Source organism: Macrobrachium rosenbergii, chromosome 37 (genome assembly GCF_040412425.1).
Source record: "Macrobrachium rosenbergii isolate ZJJX-2024 chromosome 37, ASM4041242v1, whole genome shotgun sequence".
NCBI classification, from domain to species: Eukaryota; Metazoa; Arthropoda; class Malacostraca; order Decapoda; family Palaemonidae; genus Macrobrachium; species Macrobrachium rosenbergii.
Window position 1 is genome coordinate 34,164,970 of NC_089777.1, and position 6,567 is coordinate 34,171,536.

The following is a 6,567-nucleotide window of genomic DNA, read 5'->3' on the forward strand; positions in this document are numbered from 1 at the left end:
ACACCATCAGTCTCCAGAAAGATTTTTTTTCTTTTTTCAGGCTGAAATTTTGTATATTTTGACTTTTAGGCAAACGGAATAAGACGTTAATAGTTTGATCGTACTAAGGGTTTACCTTTGTTTACGTAGAGAGTCGTACGGTTAGTACCAGTCACTTCACTCGGGGTTTTTAATCGTACTGAGTGGTTTACCTATGTTTATGTAGAGGGTCTCACGGATAGGTACTAGTCACTTCATTTAAGGTTTTCATGCAAATGAGTGCAATTGGATTTACGATCATAATTATGTATGTGTTAAAAAATATTAGGCGTTAGTAAAAAATGGAGCTGAGACGTTATATAAATTTTCATGGGTAAAAAAGTCCTGTGAGTTCAACCATAGCAGCCAAAAGTGCCGGCAAAAGTGAAGACGTTCACCTGCGTCACTGTGACCAAGATCGGTAGCTCATTTTGCGCGGGAAGAATAGACCGTTTCTTTTTAAAGAAGATATCGGCGCATTCATTCTAAAATACGAGTCCTTAAATGCACAACCACTGAGTAAGTCGTCATTGCGTGAAGGACTTAGCATTTTTTTTTTTATTGATTTAATTTTTTTTGCGGTGAAGATTGTTTTCATGACGAGCATACATTCCTAGACGAACAGCTAAAAGGCCCTCATCGTCATTTTGATATATTTTGGAAAACTTCCGACTGGCCCTCACACATCAAAAGGGACCCTTTTATTTATCTTTTGCTTATGATACTTCTCTTGAATAACTTGCTCTTGATGTCTTAACTCTTATTGAATAGACGCACCCGCAATTTAATCCTGATTTTCGATAACCTTAATATCCAAGTGTGAATGAGCAGAACATGATATATTTTTTAAACAATGAATGAAAAATATCAAATTTTTATGGTCAGTGGTCATGTTGACTAAATGAATCTATTTTTCTTTTAAAATTTTTCCAAATCTTACGGAGTTAGCTCTCGTTTCGCCCGATTTATCTCAACGTTGCAGCAAAAATAGTACCACCAAAGAGTATAGAGAAGTCAAGAGAGGACACTCGTGCCTTCCCCTCGTCACTGCTGGCGACGGTGGCGCCTTTATCGGCGGGCGCGTAATTGGAGTTGGAAGATGTCAACAACATGACGGGGACACACTGTGTTGCAGTAAACTGCCGTAATTCAAGAAAGAAAAGGCATGAGTTACCATTTTTTCGATTCCTCAAAGGCAAGGAAAGGCGAGTGATATGTTTTCAGTTACATTCTATCAAAAATAAGCTCACACTGAGGAAATAATGAGATATGTTGATGATTATTCTCTCGTTCCTTTGACCAAAGGGTTTACTGTACTCTAAACTCTCTGTTTCCTTCACCATGTTTTGTCTAGACACTACAATGGTTACTGAGTGTTGGTGTAGAGAATCAGGCATTCTCTTACTGCTCAAGCTATTTCATATAGCAGTGTTTGTTTGTTCAATTGGGTTTTCCCGGAAACTCTCAGTCATAATCTCTTAGATTTCTTCTTTCTTGATTCTTCTTTGGGTGGTCTTCTTTCTTGGTTCTTCTTTCTTATCTCTTCTTTCGTTGCCTTCTTTCTTGCATTGTTACATTATTCTTCTTCTGCTTCAGTTGTCACACAAACTTGAATGTAAAAATTGAGCACTGGTGGTGTAGTGTGGTATAAGAAGAAATGTGCTAAGTAAAAGTTTGTTTAAATTATTTAATTATTATATATTTAATTAATTAATTTGGTTGATATGACACCCTTTCGCAAACTGTCAAATGCTCATGATGAGGAACGTATTTTGTGTTGATTTAAGAGTACACAGACTTTGTTGAGAAGATGGATCAATTGTTCACCTGTTTTAATAGTCGAGGTGGATGCTATTATGGTTCCAAGTGCTGGTGCTAAGTGCCAAGAAGGTTTGATACCTTCTTGATAACTCTGCAGTGAATGTCACGCATTCTTCTCTGCCGATTCCAGTATCAGTACAGTCAGTAATGACCCTTCCTTGGGGAGAATTACCACTCGGTGAATGCAATGTGTTAGCATATATCCAGGGGCGTCATTTGCGGGGGATGGGGGGGTCAACTGCTCCCTCAATACTCAACTTGCCCCCCCAAGACCCAAGTTGCTCCCCCTCAAAAGCCTCAACTTTGCCCCCTCACCCCCAAGCCCCAAGAAGTAACAGCATGTTTTCTTTTTAAATGTGCAATCATAAATATATAAAATTTCTCAGAAATATTATGTTTCTTGATCTTTGTCTGTCTACTAGCTACCAGTGATGATGAGATAAAACATATAGTAGTGGGAGTATATAATTTTTGCTGAAAGACCTTGCTCATGTGGCCTCAAAAACACATTAAATAGCTCAAAAAAAAAAAAAAACTCAGCTGATTAGGCTCGCTTCGCTGGCCAAACCGTCTTTGCCCCCCCGCCAACAAAAATCTGAAATGACGCCCCTGCATATATCACAGGTTTCATTGTGCATAAGATTCGTCACAAGGTTTGTAGAGAATGCAGGACGAAGCTTCAAACTACTCTTGATCCACACAACCCTGTTCATGTTTTCCTTTCCTAGAGAACTTATGGTACCACACTAGGAGAGGAGTTAATTGTCCCAAGCACATTCCTTGACGACATGATTGCTCAGATGGAAAACGAGTATAGAAAGATGGTTTCTGACATTCACTACATAAGCCGAGTTCACTACAGACTTGTGACGGGCTTGGAGGAGAAGGTGCGGGGAAAGTTTTTAGCTTGTTCTGTGTGCAACTGCAGGTTCTTCATTGTCAACCTCTTTATACTCATCCGCCTTCATCTCACTTTAAAAGATGCAAACAAAAGCCTTTTAGTTGCAGGTCGAAAGAACCGAAAACTCATGAAGTTTAGCCATCTGTAATACTGAAAATGTATACTTGCAGTGTAGGACCCAGATGTACTAAACATACTTACGATGTCTTAAGTTACGATGGTGTTTGGATCCTCATTTTTCTGTCTTTTCTTGTTATAATATTTCTATTTTCCATTTAATTTCTGAATAATATGCTTAGAAACATATTTGGATTTGTCAACAGTAGCAAAAAAAGTTTGAAAAAAGTTTATTACGATTTGGTATGTGACTGTATAATGTTGAAAAACCTTAAAGAACCCAAAAATGCAATGTAACTTACAAAAACTTAACTTTACACCATCGTAAATGTTAGTGAATCCGGGCCCAGTATAATAAAATAAAGATATCAATTTCAGTGTGATAAAATAAAGGTATCAATTTACAACAGAGGAGTTTCAGTTTTTTATAGTTTGGCCTGATATATCTTATAAATTTATTTATTTATTTATATATTTCCTTTCACCCATAATTTTCAACCTTTTGAATGAAACCTGGTTTAGTACCAGTAGTTACAGATAAAGAGAGGATAAGCTGTATGTATTTACTAATTTTTTCCAATAGAATATATTTGAATAATCAATCCAGATTAGTGCATTGCTATACAGATAATAATAAAAGATCAGAAGATTGTGTTACAACCCACAAAAGTGCTAACATTCGTCTTAAACATTAGTGTGGTGTATGCCAGCACACACAAATGCTATCACAGTTTACGCGCTCACCGTCGGATGGCGCCACCGGTCCCGCGGTTACAATTTTCCCATCAGGACTCGCGCGACTGTCCACTCTTTACTTCTCCATACTCTTTAGTGCCACTGCTACTATTATGGCTGCATTTGAGCGTTACTACTCTTGGAAAGCACGCGACTTACAGTATAAAGTAAAAAAATCGTTAAATCATGGTACTTGTACTAACTTTGCTAGGGACGCAGAGAGAAAATCGATGAACATTCCAGCGATGTCTACTGTAGTACATAAATGGTGTTCACCGCCATACACTGTTCTCACACTTAATACAAAGCTATAGACAGTGTGAGGGCGACAAATCGCTCCTCTCTTTCCTTGCGTTTCCCTTTTCAGATGTACATTAATCACGTCATGTATTTTAACTGTCTTTATTTCAGATTCTTTGTGTGCCTCATCTTATGCATTATTGTACGGCAATTCTGCCGATATGTATACCTACCTTTTATATGCCATGTAACAAAATGTTGTACGTATTTTTATGCTTATCAGAAAACACAAATCATGTATGGACGCAGCGGGGGTCCTCGGGTCGAGAATTTAATAAAGAATCAGTCTTTTTTCACTCCTGACTTTTCTTGAAGCCTCACAACAGTTAATCTGGAACTCTGAATGGGATGCGTAAACAGCACAATCGAGTGCCAGGTAACAGTTGAACAGAATAGAATAGAATAGTGAATTTTGGCCAAAAGGCCAAGCACTGGGACCTATGAGGTCCTTCAGCGCTGAAAAGGAAACTGAAAGTTGAAAGGTGCAACAGGAGGAAGACCTCGCAGTTGCACTATGAAACAATTGTTAGGATGGAAGAAAGAGAATATGAACAGAGGTACAGTAATAAGAATGAAAGAGGTTGCAGTTAGGGGCCGAAGGAACGCTACAAAGAACCTTAAGGTTTTTACGATGTCCATAAAGAAAAAAAGAGACGATCTGTATAATACACCTGTTTGCGCATACATTTATACATCATTTTTTATCATGACGAGGAGGTATGGACGGCTAATTCAAAATAGATATAGCTGAGTCTACAGACTTTCCTGCTTAGGTGATGTAGCTTCTGCCTACTAAACACATTGTTTACCCCTCGAAACACGGAGGCGGTCAGAAACTTTCAAAGCAAACTGTTTAGGAAGACAGTATAATCAAGAAATTATCAGTAGTTGACTATTGGCTGCATGACTAATAGCCCACCCCAAGACGAGATATGAATTAATATTTCAACGTGTGCCGATGCTCAGCAGCACTGGTCCGTTCCGACTCCGTGAAAGTGGCGCCAGTATACGGTCCACAGCTTCTCTGATTCCCTAATTGATGAGTTATAGGTTTACGTGCGTATGGGCAGAATAGCATTTTGAAATACGGAAGGCAGAGCGAACTTAAGCAACTGTTCAGATCCTCCAAAAAAAATTACAATATAAGCCAGTGTTTCTTAAATCTTTTTCTTTTTTCAGGGCTCAGATAATTTGCAGCTAACCTCTCTAAGGACCACTTTATTTAAAGTTGATATCTTTATCGAGCAATTTTCTTATTTTATTCATTTTTTTATGTCGATAAACCAGTTAGTGTCCGACGACTGAAACAGCCTTGCAAACGTCATCCGCGCTATATCCCATCTGACACGAATAGCATTGTGGCATTCTGTGTCGCGCATTTGAATGGTAATCGATAGTCCCTAGGCCCGTACCCAGAGTTTTTATGAGGGGGGGGGTCGTTTTTCCAAAACTGGACCTTTTCTTCTATATATGTCATTGCATATATAGGTATATACAAGATGAAATATTTGAAAATTCCACGTTTCGGCAGCCTTGCTGCAGTGTCGTCAAATTTCTCTGACCAGATTATCGTACCACAGCTTTAAAATTATCGTTTCTCTACTAATATCTACAAATATGGTGGTCTATATCATATTCCTATTATCACTCTTTTATTTCCTACTATTAAAGAATGATGTTAATGTTTAATAACAAAATTTATAAAAGAAGCCTTACCAAAAAAACAAAGGATTATTATTTATTACTTTATAAGTACAGTTCAATGAAAAGGATAGTCACAGAAAATATGGACTTCCAGAAATTGTGGCGGGGGGGGGGAGGTGTCGTTCGACACACGGGCCCCCCTCGGTACAGGCCTGGTCCCAGATACCTAACGGTAATTATTGAGAGAACTGAGATTTGATTTTAGGTACCAAGGCCGTCACTGGTCCTTTAAAATACTAAGATAGCGATACCACAAAGTGACGACAAAGACTTTTAAAAATTCTTATTTGATTCAAGAGTGAGAGATCCTTCGTTTTCTTGCTTGCTTGATTTCGTTTTCGGTACTAAAATTACTACTCCAGATGTGATACACGCACACACACACACACACACACACACATATATACCATATATATATATATATATATATATATATATATATATATATATAAGTCTACCAATCTGTCTATCAATCCATAATACATATATATGTATATACATATATATGTATATATATATACTGTATATATGTATATATATATATATATATATATATATATAGAGAGAGAGAGAGAGAGAGAGAGAGAGAGAGAGAGAGAGAGAGAGAGAGAGAGAGAGAGAGAGAGAGAGAACAGTACCTCCAATAAATATGCGACTATTTCAGATTTCCCATCCTCTCTCACAACCACTGAATATCGTGTATATAATTCATGTTATACCTACCTACTAATTTTCAAATCTGGTGCACAATTTTCAGTGCTGCTTTTTTAATTTTCAAGAGACAATAAGGCCATCTTTCTTCATAGTAAAGTGCGTATTTACAAGCTGCCGAAAACGATTGAATCGTAAAGATATACAATCACAAAGAATGCAAGTAAATGATAATATGGGTCTAAGTATGACGGTTTGTTGTGGTAACTCACTCCCTTGGAAACTGATCTAGCGACGCGTAGGGTCTAATTTCATATCCT